This window comes from Armigeres subalbatus, unplaced genomic scaffold (genome assembly GCF_024139115.2).
Source record: "Armigeres subalbatus isolate Guangzhou_Male unplaced genomic scaffold, GZ_Asu_2 Contig1234, whole genome shotgun sequence".
In the NCBI taxonomy this organism is placed as follows: Eukaryota; Metazoa; Arthropoda; class Insecta; order Diptera; family Culicidae; genus Armigeres; species Armigeres subalbatus.
The window spans coordinates 187437-204631 of NW_026941995.1; the positions used below are offsets into that span (position 1 = coordinate 187437).

The window sequence follows — 17195 nt, forward strand, 5'->3', positions numbered from 1 at the left end:
ACCCTCCACTCTTTCCTTCTCTTCGTCATGTACTGACTCACCTTTCTATTCCCTATTTTCCTTTCTTCGATCCACCAACACAACATGTCTGGTCAGTCACCATTTTTATGAATACACTTTTCAATATAGAAGAATTTAATTCAATTTCCTGCAGCTGTCTGCAATCCAGTATGTCTTCTACTGACTAAGATTCACTATACTAAATTTTCACAACACTAAGATTACATCCTTCTTAGGCTTCTGGCCTATCTCTATCCCTTCGCAGTTTCTTAACATAAATTATCTACACTCTACACTTGCGTTCAGAACTAGATGAAAAATCAGCCACCAGAGTTAATCCACCCTACTGGAAAGTATTTTTCCCTTTCAAATTTTCCTCGCCACAAAACCGTTTTGACATTTTCCCATCCACTCGTTTTGATTGACCAGTTTTCTTCGTCTATCTACATGTTCGCGTATCTTCAGCGTATGAATATGGGCCTATGTTCGTGTCTGCACTACTGTTGCCCCTGCAGGGTCCACAGCACCTTGAATCAAACTTGCACAAAGTTGCGAGCACGTCTAGGGTCTGCATAGATTGTTGCTTTCGTTGCTTTTATGTGCACTCTTCACCGATGATGGCGATTTTTGCTGAATTAAGATGAACCGTCCCCATCACTTCACTGACTGTGTTGCAGTATGGACTCACTCAATAAAACACCGAGCCACTGAAAAAGAGCAATGAGAATAACAACATCAAGATTGTGTTCAATAAGAAAGCAAAAATAACAAACAGAAAATAAAATAATGTTGTATGTATACGACCAAACAACGAACACCAAGAGCGTGATAGTATTGTGATAAATGTTGTTTGGGTAGGTTGGATGATGTTGTTGGTGTTCTTGGTGCTATGTACTTGATACCGTAGCTACTACTAATATATGAGTGCATTTAACAGGGAAACACGCCTTTTCATGAGGGAGAGCTTTTCGCTAATATGTTAAATCTGCTTATAGTTGGACATGTTAAACTTTATTTCAATTATAATGAGTCGAGTGGGTGTTATTACGTCCAATCTCGAAAATCTGGTATGGGTTATCCGTCACACTTCTGCATCAATATCCCTCCTCTCTCTGAGCGTTCCGTAATTTATATATGCTTCCAAACTAATCCGAACAATAACGAAGTTCTACAGATTTATGTTCTACTGTGTCCCCAATTTGGGACTATCACCGCTTTCCCAGGAAGCTTGGAAAGGCTTCCCCAGGAAGCTTGGAAAGGCTTCACCAGGAAGCTTGTAAAGGCTTCCCCGGGAAGCTTGGAAAGGCTTCCCGAGGAAGCTTGGAAAGGATTTCCCAGGAAGCTTGAAAACGCTTAACCAGGAAGCTTGGAAAGGCTTCCCCAGGAAGCTTGAAAAGGCTTCCCCAGGAAGCTTAGAAAGGCTTCCCCAGGAAGCTTGGAAAGGCCTCCCCCGGAAGCTTGGAAAGGCTTCCCCAGGAAGCTTGGAAAGGCATCACCAGGAAGCTTGGTAAGGCATACCCAGGAAGCTTGGAAAGGCTCCCCCAGAAAGCTTGGAAAGGCTTCCCCAGGAAGCTTGGAAAGGCTTCCCCAGGAAGCTTGGAAAGGCTTCCCCAGGAAGCTTGGAAAGGCTTCCCCAGGAAGCTTGGAAAGCCTCCCCCAGGAAGCTTGGAAAGGCTTCCTCAGAAAGCTTGGAAAGGCTTCCCCAGGAAGCTTGGAAAGGCTTCCCCAGGAAGATTGGAAAGGCATACCCAGTAAGCTTGGAAAGGCTACCCCAGAAAGCTCGGAAACGCTACCCCAGGAAACTTGAAAAGGCTTCCCAGAAACTTGAAAGGCTTCCCAGAAAGCTTGGAAGGCTTCCCAGGAAGCTTGGAAGGCTTCCCAGGAAGCTTGGAAGGCTTCCCCAGGAAGCTTGGAAGGCTTCCCCAGGAAGCTTGGAAGGCTTCCCAGGAAGCTTGGAAGGCTTCCCCAGGAAGCTTGGAAGGCTTCCCAGGAAGCTTGGAAGGCTTCCCCAGGAAGCTTGGAAAGGCTTCCCCAGGAAGCTTGGAAGGCTTCCCAGGAAGCTTGGAAGGCTTCCCCAGGAAGATTGGAAAGGCTTCCCCAGGAAGCTTGGAAGGCTACCCCAGAAGCTTGGAGGCTTCCCAGGAAGCAGGAGCTTGGAAGGCTTCCCAGGAAGCTTGGAAGGCTTCCCCAGGAAGCTTGGAAGGCTTCCCAGGAAGCTTGGAAGGCTTCCCCAGGAAGCTTGGAAGGCTTCCCCAGGAAGCTTGGAAGGCTTCCCCAGGAAGCTTGGAAGGCTTCCCAGGAAGCTTGGAAGGCTTCCCCAGGAAGCTGGAAGGCTTCCCAGGAAGTTTGGAAGGCTTCCCAGGAAGCTTGAAGGCTTCCCAGGAAGCTTGGAAGGCTTCCCCAGGAAGCTTGGAAGGCTTCCCCAGGAAGCTTGGAAGGCTTCCCCAGGAAGCTTGGAAGGCTTCCCAGGAAGCTTGGAAGGCTTCCCAGGAAGCTTGGAAAGGCTTCCCCAGGAAGCTTGGAAAGGCTTCCCCAGGAAGCTTGGAAAGGCTTCCCCAGGAAGCTTGGAAAGGCTTTCCCAGGAAGCTTGGAAAGGCTTCCCCAAGAAGCTTGGAAAGGCGTCCCCAGGAAGCTTGGAAAGACATACCCAGGAAGCTTGGAAAGGCTCCCACAGAAAGCTTGGAAAGGCTTCCCCAGGAAACTTGGAAAGGCTTCCCCAGAAAGCTTGGAAAGGCTTCCCCAGGAAGTTTGGAAAGGCTTCCCCAGGAAGCTTGGAAAGGCTTCCCCAGGAAGCTTGGAAAGGCTTCCCCAGGAAGCTTGGAAAGGCCTCCCCTAGAAGCTTGGAAAGGCTTCCCCAGGAAGCTTGGAAAGGCGTCCCCAGGAAGCTTGGAAAGGCATACCCAGGAAGCTTAGAAAGGCTTCTCCAGGAAGCTTAGAAAGGCTTCCCCAGAAAGCATGGAAAGGCTTCCCCAGAAAGCTTGGAAAGGCTTCCCCAGGAAGCTTGAAAAGGCTTCCCCAGGAAGCTTGGAAAGGCTTCCCCAGGAAGCTTGGAAAGGCTTCCCCAGGAAGCTTGGAAAGGCTTCCCCAGGAAGCTTGGAAGGCTTCCCCAGGAAGCTTGGAAGGCTTCCCAGGAAGCTTGGAAAGGCTTCCCCAGGAAGCTTGGAAAGGCTTCCCAGGAAGCTTGGAAGGCTTCCCAGGAAGCTTGGAAGGCTTCCCCAGGAAGCTTGGAAGGCTTCCCCAGGAAGCTTGAAAAGGCTTCCCCAGGAAGCTTGGAAAGGCTTCCCCAGGAAGCTTGGAAAGGCTTCCCCAGGAAGCTTGGAAAGGCTTCCCCAGGAAGCTTGGAAAGGCTTCCCCAGGAAGCTTGGAAAGGCTTCCCCAGGAAGCTTGGAAAGGCTTCCCCAAGAAGCTTGGAAAGGTTTCCCCAGGAAGCTTGGAAAGGCTTCTCCAGGAAGCTTGAAACCCCTCCTCAACAAACTTCGAAAGCGGACTAAAAGCGGCTTCCTCAACGAGTACGTGGCCGCTTGAAACCGACCTATTTGTAGACTTGCGTTCATGGTTCCTGTATTTCCCATACAAAATCTCTGCCACCGATCTTCAAAGTGCCTCTGTATTATCTCCTCTTCGAAAACGTTGCGCTACGGAGCTGTTTATGGTGGCTAAGCTCTACACTCCATGCCAGTAGCCAAGCCACTGAGCGAAGATCGACGATCGGAGTCATCGCAAGTCCTACGTGTTTTTTTTTCTTCCTAAGCAATGGAGGGGGAATCTGCTCAACAGACATCCTGGGTTGTCCAGGAAGTGCAGGGTTAGGGACAAACCTCAAACAGCAAACGAGGGAGGCAGGACTACATCCCCGACCCGCTAAACCGTTTCCATTGCCGCCAAGCCCATCGTCCCTTCGGTACAACCAGAAAGTAATGCTTCAAAGGGGGCCAGTGCACAACGCACCCTCGAGGTTAGCTGCGTGTCCTTGCAGCATCGAACATCGTGACTCGCTTTTTTAGAAGAACACCATGGTATCGTGCCAGCGCATTGCCGGCTTTCCAGGTGGCCTTACCACGCCCTATGTCCTCGAAAGGTGGGTCGACTTCCCGCCTGCTTCCCTTCGCACGACTGGTATCAAGAATGATGATGCCGCGTGCACCCTAAATCGACCTCTCTGCGATAGGGTCTATACGCCAACACACAGAGGGACTTGCCGACGCGGTGCCTACGCCTGCCCCAGCCTTGACGAGGACCCCTTTCCGTTCTCGGGCTCGGAACCCGCCCGGTTGACCGACGCCGCGAAACCAACGATACCATGTTGTTCTTCGCGCGGCCATTTGTTCGATAAAAGGATCGAGTTCGACCACAGGGCATGACCACCGGTATGACCCATGAAGCCGACTCCGATCCCTTGGTTAGACCACCTCTTATTTGCGCCTGAACTAGCCATCCTTGAGTCCACGCGCCAACTTCTGTGTAACTCTGAGACGCCGGGCACTTCGAACCCCCCATGGGGTGCTTGCTGTTCGCATCTTTGCTTATTCGGAGTCCAGACAATAGAAGCTGTTCCACGATAGGTCGCACCAGCGCACAGTACAAGGACTTCAAGCAGTGTGGATCAGTGAAGTCCTTCGCAATTTTCGATATGAAACCCAGCTGGCGGTTTGCCTTAGCAATTATCGACGTATAATGGGTGTTGAACGTCAGTTTTGGATCCAACACAACTCCAAGGTCAGTAACCTCCGTAACTCTTTGAAGTGTGGTTCCATCAATACGATAATCAAACAATAATGGGTGTTTTGAACGATGGAAGGTCATAACAGAGCACTTTGGAACACTGACAGTCAATTTGTTCTGATAGCAACAGGAAATGAACACGTTCAACAAACTTTGCATATGATGACAGTCATCAACTGATCGTACTATTAGATATATTTTCAGGTCGTCTGCATAGATAATTCTGCAATCCAAACCCAATTTCGATGCAACGTCGTTGAAGTAGAGTGTAAACAGCAGAGGTCCCAAGTTGCTTCCTTGTGGCACGCCAGATAAGTTGCAGAAAGGGGACGAAACGCACGAGTCAATTTTCACACGGAGTGTTCTGCCAGTTAGGTAAGAGGCGCGATAGTTTGGACAACATGATGTTGTGGTCGATCTTGTCGAAAACAGCCTTCAAATCGGTGTAGATAACATCTACTTGAGCCTTATTCTCCATAGCACTAATATAAGTGTGAGTGAAGTTGAGCAGGTTTGTAGTGACTAATCTACCCGGCATAAAACCATGCTGATCGGTAGAGATGTAGTTCTTTGATTGGCTAAAATTGCATAAATAAACGATTTTTAACGCCAGGACGTGAGAATTGTCCAACAATGAGATAACGTTGAAATTTTGCATTTTAGTGTACTTAAGGCGGTGTGTGGCCGGCTGGGTAGCCGGGTACCTTTTCGGAATTCAATTCACGATATCTGAATGATTTTTCATAGCAAGACGTTGAAACTCTGTCAGATCCACAATAATGACGATTAAAATCGATTGTAGGGGTTAACGGAAGTTTTGATCAAGGAGGGGTGGAGGAAGGGGTCATGACTTTTGTTTACCCTTTAAATGACCAGCAGGGTACCCGGGTACCCACGAAACTGAAATGCTTGTTTCTTATTGAATAATCAACCGATTTCAACAGTTTTGGGTTCATTCTATTCCGAGTTTTTTTCTTTATCGTGCTATTGTTGGGTTCGATCGGTCCAGTCACGCTGATAGCATAGCATAGCATATGTGATTGTACAAATTGTGGGTGGCTATACAATGCTCAATTGAGCAATCTACTGTATATTGTCGCAAATTGGTGCTTGGGATTAGTACCTTTTCCTATACAGTAGCAGTTGTATACCTGGCCACGTCCTTACAATCACGGAAGGAAGGGAAGGAATGTTATTTCAACATCTACTAGTGAAGATGCAGGGAACTCATACTACCTTCATAGATGTCTCGGGAAGGAAAATTTGTGTTAGTGGGTAAGGTGAATAATAGGGAGCTCTATTCGACAATATAGAGCGTTTGTCAATAACAGTACCTGGATTTTACAAATGTTTCGCATTATATACAAAACACGTTCAACCGCATTATTCACCGAACATTAATATCAGAACCAAAAACTCGGATTTTACGAATGTTCTAAATCCTACCTGAAACACGTCCGATCACGCACCAATTGTTTACTCACTCGGCCGCGCGAACTATCTGCTTACTCAGCAGAAACACCACAAAACAGGCACTGACGGCCGCGCAATGCAGAACACAATATTTCGGCAAATCGCGAGATCGTTCTGCTGTCCGAAACAAGAGCCAACACGCACTGAACTAATTAACTTTATTACCGACCGCGCAATGCAAAACACAAAATTTCGACAAATCGGGTGATCGTTCTGCCGTCCGAAACAAGAGCCAACTCGCCAATCGGTCCAGTCACGCTGATGTCCGGGAAATCCGGATTTCCAGGGACGTGTCCTGTTTCGGTAATACTGACTTTGGATTTCGGTATCAAACTTCTTTAAATTTCCACAGCAGCTCATGTTATGATTATATTAGGCCCATCAGACGCGTGAATATTCGAGTGGCCATTTCAGAACAGGTTCCCAAAGGGGTCGAGAGAGGTCATAAGCATTTTTCAATGGAACCCCAACAATATGGGTATCGAACTTCTAGAAATTGCATCACCAGATTGGTTCTTACTGTTTTAGGGCCAGCAGACGAACTGACCTCAAAGATTCCGTTCCAGGACGAGTTCCCCGTGGGGCAAACACTTTTCAATAGATTCCTCCAAGCATAATTGGTATCATTTATTTTAATTTCTCAGACTAAGGCCGGAGTAGCCTGTGCAGTACATAAGAGTCTTCTCCATTCAGCTCGGTCCATGGCTGCATGTCGCCGTAAATCGTCCTCCACGTGATCGATCCACCTTCCTCGCTGTGCACCTCGCCTTCTTGTGTCCGTCGGAACAGGTTCCCAGAGGGGTCGAGAGAGATCATAAGCATTTTTCAATGGAACTCTAACAATATGGGAATTAATCTTCTTGAAATGATCTAAGGGCCTTGTTTCAAATCTTATTTTTTTCCTCTATCTTAACACTCATTGATCTCTGTAACCCCAGCTTCCGGACGTTGCGGAGCACCCGAAAAACTGGTCGATTCTTCCCATTTGCTTCAGTAATATGCGACTATTTCTAATCACTCACTCATTGATCCCAGATGGCCACTAACAGGTCCTCCGGGAGGACTTCCGGAACATTCGGAGCAGTGTTCAGTTTTTGAATAGCAATATGAGGGCAAAATCATTTTCAAGGACCACCCATTGACCCCGGAAGATCAGCAAGTGATCATACGGAAGCGTCCTAGAAATCACGACTTCAAAGATCCCTTATTGCAACATTGTGAGAGCAGAATCATTGCAAGGACAACAAATTGAACCCGAATAGTCATCAAGTAATTCTAGGAAGCTCCGGAGCACCCGGAGTAGTGACCAAATCGAAATTGGTCTAGACTTCTGTGACTTTTATACACCATTTGATCTAGCAACGTGAGAGCCAAATTCCACTAACTGGTCCTCCAGGAACTCTGGAACATCCAGAGTAAAAGACAAAATTTGAAATTCGTGCTCAAAAAGTAGCGACTGGTTCAACTGGTATAAAAATGAGAGTAACCATTGGCGTAACTACCTCCGATGTCTAGGGGGGGCTATAGCCCCTTTACATTTTTTCTCGAAATTGACCCTGTTTCAAAAATTCTCGAACATTTTAACACCTCATCAAATTATCAGCGGTTATGTGACAAATGCAGTCCAACCACCTAAGGGGCCGTACACATATTACGTAAGCACTAATTGGGGGAGGGGGGTCGGTCAATATCTTACGCTTCATATAACTAAAAAATCTTACAAGGGGGGTGGGGGGGTCGAAAAACCCAGAAAAATTGCCGATCAATCACACTCATTCATATTATTCTCTTTTCTCAAGCAAGTGCACGTGTGCACGTGTGAGCAACAACTCACAGTCTATGATTAATTGCGCTCGACTAGCGTCAGGCAGTGGATATATTTGCATACTTCATAAATATTCTATCTATCTCAAATGAAAAAAACCCAGATTAATCCACCTAACGTTGGTGGTGCCTTTCTCGAATTTAGTTAAGACACCAACCTCATATGGGTTTTATATGGTCCGATGTACCATTTTCTTCATAACTTTTAAACGCAATGACCAATCGTTATCAAATTCAATAGTGATCAACAAGGCTTTGTCCCCTGTCGAATAAAACTTGTTGCGAGCAAGGATTACTATACGAAAAGTTGTCTAATGTTTTTTATAGCTTTTGTGCACACACATACACACACATACACACATACATACACACGGACAGACAAACATGTGCTCAGTTTGTAGAGCTGAGTCGATTGATATATAACACTATGGGTCTCAGAGGCTGCTATTAAAAGTTCGTTTTCGTAGTGAAATTATAGCCTTTCGGTACAACTTCGTTGTACGAGAAAGGCAAAAAATAGTGCAACTTTCCATGGATTCCGCCGAGAATCTTCCAAGAATTCTGATGAGAATCCTTTAGTGATCCTGACTGGAATGTTCCAGGGACTCCGATGGGATTCTCTAGATATTTCGACAGGAATCCTTCAAGAATACCGATGGGAGCCTCCAGGGATCATGAAGGGAATCCACCAGGAATTTCAACGGGAATATTTCAGGAATTTGAAGGGGAATATTCCAGGGATTTCGTCGAAAACCCTCCAGGAATTTCAATATGATGGTTCCAGGTATTTCATGAGCAATGTTCCAGGGATGAAGACGCATATCGTCGAAGGATTCCGAAGCAATCCGTCGAAGGACTTCGAAGCAAATCGTCGAGCGACTCCGAATTAATCCTTCAGTTATTTCGAAAAGAATCCTCCAGCGATCCCGAAGGAAATCCCCCAAGGATGTTGAAGCAAATCTTTGAGGGATTCCGAGGCCAGGGCTGGTAGCGATCAATCCCACTCAAAAAAGTGACTTTAGTGACCAACACTGCCGAAAAAAGGGACCAAAAAGTGACTTTCAGCTGCAGAAAAAGTGACCAAATAGTGACTTTTAATTTCATTTGCAGTGACTTTTATATGAAGTTCAATAAAAGTTAATTGCCTATGTTCCGGGTATTAAACCACCCGACTTGAACATTAATTTACAATGTTCTGAAAACTCAGATGTGAATATGTAGGGTTGGTGTACCGGTAAGAGTTGTATCAGTTACAGGTCTAAATTGTTTAATTCATAACAATTGAAAGGAATATATTTCCTGTGATGTAAATAAATTGACAGAAAGCTGTTCTCCTCTACTTTACTGGAAAAATATTGTGATACTTCAAAATATTCTTTTCTTTTCAAAATCGCTTCCTCCATTAACTAGTACATGGACAAGTAGTAGTGGTGCTAGCAAACTTCTGTTCCTTCTGTTCTGTTCCATTGGTTTCTTATGGGATTCACTATTATAGGAACGCCTCACTAGTAAAGGAATTAAATGGAATAATTCGTCTTATGACAAGTGAAATCCGATGATTTTGTTTTATTTTATTCTTCTTAGTACTGGGATAGCTCTACTTTGAGGCAAGTCAAACAGAATAATGTGCAATAATATTTAATATGAATTCGAATTAATAATTATTTTCGAGAGTTTCGAGCGAAAAATGTTAATTAGTGGAAGGAAAAGGAAAACCATAAATTCGAACTTATTTGGAAAATCTTCGCTTGTGTGTGAAAATTGCACTTTTTTATGAAAGAAATTTATATAATGAATTTTAAGACATAGATTTATTTCGAAACACAAAGTTCATAAAGTTGAAACCCAAGAATAATTTTGAAACCTATAGATTTTTTTCGGGACTTTAAAAAGCCTAAATAAGAAGATCGAACTACGAACCAACACATTCACTATTTTTCTGGATGGAATATCCAAACATTATGCAGCTTCAAATGTCTAAGTTGTCATCGGGATATATTTTGCAAAATTCTTAAGTATTTATCGGATCAGATGTCGAGAGACCGTTTATTTCGCTTCTTACGAAAACATTATGAAAAATAATCTTTCTATGGGGGATCCCTTACACACTTAGTTTTTATGGATGCAAATCATCAAAGGATTTCGAAGCAAATCGTCGAATGGTTCCAAAAAAATCGTTAAGGGACTCTGAACGGAATCTATGAGAAATTCTGAAGCAATCCGTCGTTGTATTCCGAAACGAAACGTCGAATGATTCTGAAGCAATTCTTCGCGGGATTCCGAAGCTAATCGTCAGCCGGATTCCTTATCGTCTAGAGATCCCAGCGCAGATCATTTGCAAAACGTCGAGAGACTCCTAATTAAATCTTCAAAGGATTACGAAGCAAATCGCCGAAGGATTCTGATTTGTCAAGGAATTCCTAAACCAATCTTAAATCGAATCTTGAGATATTCCGGAGCAAATCAACGAGAGATTCTAAAGAAAATCCTCCATGAATTTTAAAGGGTACAGTCCCTTCCCGATTTTGGCAACACGACCGGATTTTAATGTTGCCAAAAACGGGAAAAAAATATCATACAAAATTTCATTTTTTTTTGTTTGCATGATTGAAGCCGAATACTTAGAATATGTACTACAAAGTATGTGGAGTGTGTTTAAGTGATGAACGTGCATCATAATTGTTATTTTTGCGTTATTATTCATAACTCGGAGATTGTAGCTCAAACAAAATTGAAGATTGTAATCAAACGATAATGTAACTAATTAGTCAATTTCATATTACAAATTTAATAATAAATAATATTTGAAATTAACAATAGCGTCGGCCATGTCCTTACAAAAAAAAATAGTAATAAAAAAAACTTTTCTATAGTAGTCCATTGAATCTGACATCTCATATGCATTTGTGGACTAAAATGCTTGTTTTTATCATAATTCACTATATAAATCAAATGATCCGACGGATACAAGATGACTAAATGTGCTACAAATTTTGGATTCTTATATAATAGAAATTGATGAAAAGAAACTTTCTTGTGGTCAGTGTGATTAAGAGTAAAGTTCTGTGCACAATTTTCGCTGACAACGAACGCAAGACATAAGACGTTGTTTTAGAAAATTGGTCAAGCGTATCCAATGTAGTGTGAGTATGGGTTAACTACACTCGACTCACTAAAACCAAATCCCTTTGCACTAGTCGGTCTCCTAGCACTCAACCCAGGAATATTTTAGGCGGCAATGATAGATCCATGAGCACTATATGCACCTCGCACTACGCTTGATAGTGATAGTGTGGCCAAGTGGAAGCTGGGACCATTTGCGGCATGCCACCTCTGACACTCGATAGCAGTCAACCTACTGGTGCTCGCTGCAGGTCATTGCACTCCAGTTCTCCATGCACTACTTTCATTATTATAACTTTGAAAAGATGGAAGAATCCTACATCAGACTAAAGAGGGAAGCAAAGCAGAGGAATAGTGATTAACACGTTGAAAAGAAGACAACGGCTATTCGACAAAATCAAGGTGGTTGAAGAATTCGTATTCTTGGGCTCACTTGACCTCCGATAACGATATCAGCAGACAAATTCGGAGACGCAACGTGGCAGAAAAGCGTACGTACGAGATCTGGACAATGTTTGTGGAGGACCAACGCGCAACTTGGAGTAAAAATGGTTCTCTACAACGATCCGACAGGCACAAGAAGGCGAGGTGTGCAGCGATCAAGGTGGATCGATCAGGTGGAAGACTATTTACGGACCCTCCGTAGACTGCGTGATGCGTGACTGGTAACGTACAGCAGTGGGCGGAGACGACTGTTATGTAGCGCAGAGATAACTCCTAACTTAGGCTGAATAAATAATAATAAGGAGGTACTGGAGGTACTCCACTTCTGATACTTCGCCATCACAAACAGAACACTCGAGAGCAGGCATTCGAATTGTGAGTGAGCATGGTGAGCATTGATCTATTGAAATCGTAACATCCATAGCCAATGAATGAACTGCCTCACTCAGATGGATGCCAAACAACGAGTAGGAGTGATCGTTGCTGTGATAAACAATGAACAACACCGTCTAACAAGCCAAGCCGTGGTGAGGTATCCATGTAAGCAACAATTTTTGCATTCGTACCCCGCTTGCTAGTACAATGAAACCAAACAATCAAACCACATCATGTGTTCTCCTTTATTCACCCTTCGTTCAAGGTGATAAGATAGTCGAGAGAAAGTATCAACGCCTCCCATTCAGTGTACTAGAGTTCCAGACTCATAGAGGTCTTCATTTTTACGATGCTTGAATGGCTTCTTTTATCAGCGCACCGGAACGACGCTCATTGTTGTATTACCAAGTGATTCGCTTCACGCAATCGGCATCTACTGGTGAGCGTTGATGATCATTAAACGGTGAATCATCGATCGTTCAATTTCAAAGATCTTAGGAAGCCCATAACTTGCCCCGGGGCAGAGCATCAAGTAGGCTTAGATTGACGTGATTTTTTCTCTTGATCTGATTTAAGTCAATAATGCCTGCTCGAGAGCCTCACGATTACATGTTACCAAACTCTTACCATTACTGTTGAACTATTGGCAAACATGCTGGAATCAAAAGGCTCGTTATGCAATTGACACATCAGGAAAATGGAAAAGCTGATATTAATCGCCAGACAAATTTGCCTAAAATTTGAATAATAAGACTCTTTGAAATAAAATTGTTGCTTATTTTCTATACGGGAATTCAGCAGAAAGACGGATAAAATGATAAAATGACAGTTTCTCGGCTGATACCAGAAAAGAGGCGCGTAATGAGCAAAACGACTTGATGGCTAGACAGCGCATTTAGAAAATCACTAGCAATCAAACCTACGGGGGTTGCTTGTTCCTGGATCACTCATGCAGTATCAGTTGCATTGTGATGTAAACAGCGGGCTCCGCTTAATAGGTGTTGTACTATGTACAACGATGTGAGTCATCTTATCGACGACAAAATCAGTGAGATGCCAAAAAATATGACATTCTACGGTGGGCTGGTTAGATTAGGGTAGTGTGAGTAGGAACATGGAAAACGTGAATAAAAAGAGCAGAAAAGTTTCAATAGATATTGTTTGCAATGAGCGGTAATACGAGTGGTGGTTCATTAATTCAGTGAAAATATTCGTACAGAGCTCATAATACGCATATAAACCTTAATGACATTCACTTTTGGTTTTGTTTATCCTTTTACATATTAATAAAAAGCTTTAGCTCTAAAAAGTAATAAAAAAAAAATTTTCGAGGTTGTTGCCAAAATCGGGAAGAAAATATTGCCAAAAACGGGTGTTGCCAAAATCGGGGGTAGACAAAAACGGGTGTTGCCAAAATCGGGATGGGACTGTATTTCTCACAGATTCCCAAGGGTATTGCTTAACAATACTGGAAAGAATCCAGTAGGAATTCTTCTGGATTAAGATTGGATGATTCCGAAAAGAATTCTTTAGAGATTGAAGTGAGAATTCTTCTCGGATTCTGATGAGAATCCTTCTCGGATGCTGATGGGAATCCTTTTCAGAATTCAGAAACAAGCTAATTTTTCTTCCACTCATTTCATTAAGTATGATAGAGTGAATATTAGAGATAACTCTTTTGTCTTCAAACTTTTTCGATAATTCATTATGCTATATGTTGAAAACTAATAGATATCACTGCTAACTAACTTATCAAATCCTAGGGGGGGGGCTAATTTTTTTCTAAGGAGGGCTAAGACCCCCCTAGCCCCCCCATATTTACGCCAATGAGAGTAACATCTTGGCAAAAACCATCCATTGACCTCGGGAGACCACTAAGTGGTGCTTCAGAAACTCTGGAACATCTGCAAATGTAATCAATTCTAGAAATTCCTCCTAGAAAGTTGCGACTTTTTCAACGTACTAAAAGCTGTCAGTCAATATTGAAATAGAAATGAAAAAAACCCTATTAGATAAGCCAGTTTCTCCATCGAGTGAGGGGGAGGAACTTCTGGAGGAATTCCTGGAGGAACTCCCGGAGAAATTCCTGGAGAAGCTCCCGGAGGAACTCCCGGAGGAATTCCTGGAGGAACTCCCGGAGAAATTCCTGGAGGAATTCCTGGAATAATTCCCGGAGGAATTCCTGGGGGAACTCCTGAAGAAACTCCTGGAGGAACTTCCGGAGAAATTCCTGGAGGAACTAACGGAGAAATTCCTGGAAGAATTCGTGGAGGAGCTCCCGAAGGAATTCCTGGACGAACTCCTGGAGAAACTCCTAGAGGAACTCCTGGAGGAATTCCTGAAAGAACTCCTGGAGGAGCTTTTGGAGGAATTCCTGGAGGAACTTCTGGAGGAAATCCTGGAGGAACTTCTGGAGGAAATCCTGGAGGAGCTCCTGGAGGAACTCCTGGAAGACTTCCTGGAGGAATTTTTGGAGGAACTCCTGGAGGAATTCTTGGAGGGACTCCTGGAGGAATCCTCCTGGAGGAACTGCTGAAGGAATTCCTGGAGGAAATCCTGGAGGAATTCCTGGAGAAACTCCTGGAAGAATTCTCGGAGGAACTCCTGGAGGAATTCCTGGAGGAACTCCTGGAGGAATTCTTGGAGGAACTCCTGGAGGAATTCCTGGAGGAGCTCCTAGAGGAATTCCTGGAGGAACTCCTGGAGGAATCCCTGGAGAAACTCTTGGAGGAATTCCTGGACGAACTCCCGGAGGAATTCCTGGAGGAACTCTCAAAGGAATTCCTGGAGAAACTCCCCTAGGAATTCTGGGAGGAACTTCCAGAGGAATTCTTGGAGGAACTTCCAGAAGAATTCCTGGAGGAACTCCCTGAGGAATTCCTGGAGGACCTTCCTGAGGAATTCCTTTGAGGAACTCCCTGAGGAATTCTTGGATGAGCTCCCAGAGGAAATCCTGGAGGAACTTCCGGAGGAATTCTTGAAGAAACTCCCGGAGGAATTCTTGGAGGAACTCTAGGAGGAAATCTTGGAGGAACTCCCGGAGAAAATCCTGGAGGAATTTTTGGGGAATTCCTGGAGGAACTCCCGGAGGAATCCCTGGAGGAAATCCTAGTGGCACTACCGGAGAAATTCTTGGAGGAACTCCCGAAGAAATTTCTGGAGGAACTCCCAGAGGAATTCTTGGAGGAACTCCCAGAGGAATTCTTGGAGGAACTTTCGGAGGAATTCCTGGAAGAACTACCAGAGGAAGTTCTTAAGGAACTCCCTGAGGAATTCCTGGAGGAACTTAAGGAGCAATGCCTGAATGAACTCCCAAAGGAATTCCTGGAGAAACTCCCTGAGAAATTCCTGGTGGTACTTAGGGAGGAATTCCTGGATGAACTCCCGAAGGAATTCCTGGAGAAACTCCTTAAAAAATTCTTGGAGGAACTCCCGGAGGAACTCGCGACCAAAATACTGCCATACTTTTGTCTTTGCTCTGTCCAAACTCGCGAACAAAGCAAGCACCAGAAAAATGCAAACAGGAGGTTCACGCGAATGCAGCGTTTTTAGTAGGCGAAATCACACTCTTTTCTTACTCATGAAGCGAGTATTTCCACCACTCTGTGGTACACAGTTCTATTCCGGTGCACAACTTAGTGGCTATCTAAGGCCGAAGAGTAGTGCATGCATTGATTCTGCTCTCAGAATGCTTAAACAAACCATTCAAGAAAAGTCAAAGCTGCCTAGGACGAATTTCCGGAATTGATCATTTCTCCGAATGTCCTGAATCTTTTGGTAGACCACTTGGTGACCACTAGGGGGTCCATGAGTAGCCCTTGTATTGATTATGCATTTATCTTGCTAAAAAATCGAAATTCAAGAAAAATTTCAGCTTTCTGAACCAATAAAAAAAATTGGTTAGAACGACGTATGACCCATCATGGAACCTATTCTGGAATGGGCACTCCAAAGTTAACATAACTGGTGAACACAGGAGCATAAAGAACATGCGCTCGAGATTATTTGTAGAAGTTTGATATCCATATTGATGATGGTGGATGATGTTTCATTGAAAAATGTTTAGGCCACCTATCTATGACCCCTCGAGGAACCGGTTCTGGAATCGCCAATAGAAGGTTTGCACTTCTGATGGACCCAAAACAAAAAAGATCAATCTGCTGATGAAATTTCAAAAAGTTTGATACCCATATTGCGGAATTCCTACCGAAATCAACATACAATAGCATCTAAGTAGGACATGTCCCTGGAATTCCGGATCCATTCCGATAACAGCTTGATAGAAGAAGGAGTATTAAATCGAACGAGCCCAAAATTATGTAGATCGGTTGAAAATTCTCTCAGATATAAGCATTTTAGTTTTGTGGGTACCCTTCCAACCTGTAAAGGGTGTGTTTTTTGCCGGCCACACAACAGTTAAGTGATCGGAATATGAACCAAAACGGTACTATTATGCACGGGCATTTTTTTAAAGACTGGAGACGCATTTGATATGGCTCTTTAGGATTAAGCGTTTGTTTTGAACTGCCAAATGTTTCTGACCTAACTTTGTCATTTGTTGGTACTGTTATTAAAGTATCTGTACTTAAGACTAGATAGCCTTGCCCGGCCCTATTTAAGTCCACGTTAAAACCCTGCTCGGAAAGCACCACTCTGATAGACTCGAGAGTCGAGATATGAATTGTACTCAAGGTTGTGTGCAATTGCAATGCAGCATCAACATTCAACACGAATGTTGAAGCTTTTCGTTTACATGTATTTCTTTATTACTCATAAAGACAATTTGGAATGGGATACTTGCCCATAATCGAGCTACTTCACATCACAATACCAATAATTACATAAATACTTACACCAGAATACACTTAATTATGATTTATTAGTATTAATATGATCAGATTACAAGATTATTCACCGCAGTAAATTGAACTTTTCTACGCACTTGATCGCCGTCATGAAACAACACATCGATAAGCTGGCTGAGACACTGACACTTGCACAATTGCCTCGACAGAACCCGGAATACGCCGCATGCGCCCACACACTCAACTCAGCTGCGGTTGACCCCCAACACAAGCAAGCTGCGATCAGCTGTTTTGCGTGGAAAGACAGGCGCGTGGCAGCCAGTGCATCGGTATTGGTTTTGTTTACGTTTTGCTTTCCATGGGTGTGCGTAATTTGACCGGTTGTTGAACGCAACCGATGGGTAGCACCAGCCACGTTGCATACAACGG

The 17195-nt window shown here is 43.9% G+C and overlaps 1 protein-coding gene across 1 annotated transcript in view; it reads right to left on the reverse strand.

Annotated features, from left to right (window-relative positions):
• The window catches only part of LOC134202475 (DDB1- and CUL4-associated factor 5-like), an 81751-nt gene extending 64792 nt beyond the window's left edge, over positions 1-16959 (reverse strand). The window contains 2 exon segments of the mRNA XM_062677464.1: positions 42-707; positions 16815-16959. The gene's annotated coding sequence lies outside the window, so the exon portion shown is untranslated.
• Between the last annotated feature and the right edge of the window lie 236 nt (positions 16960-17195).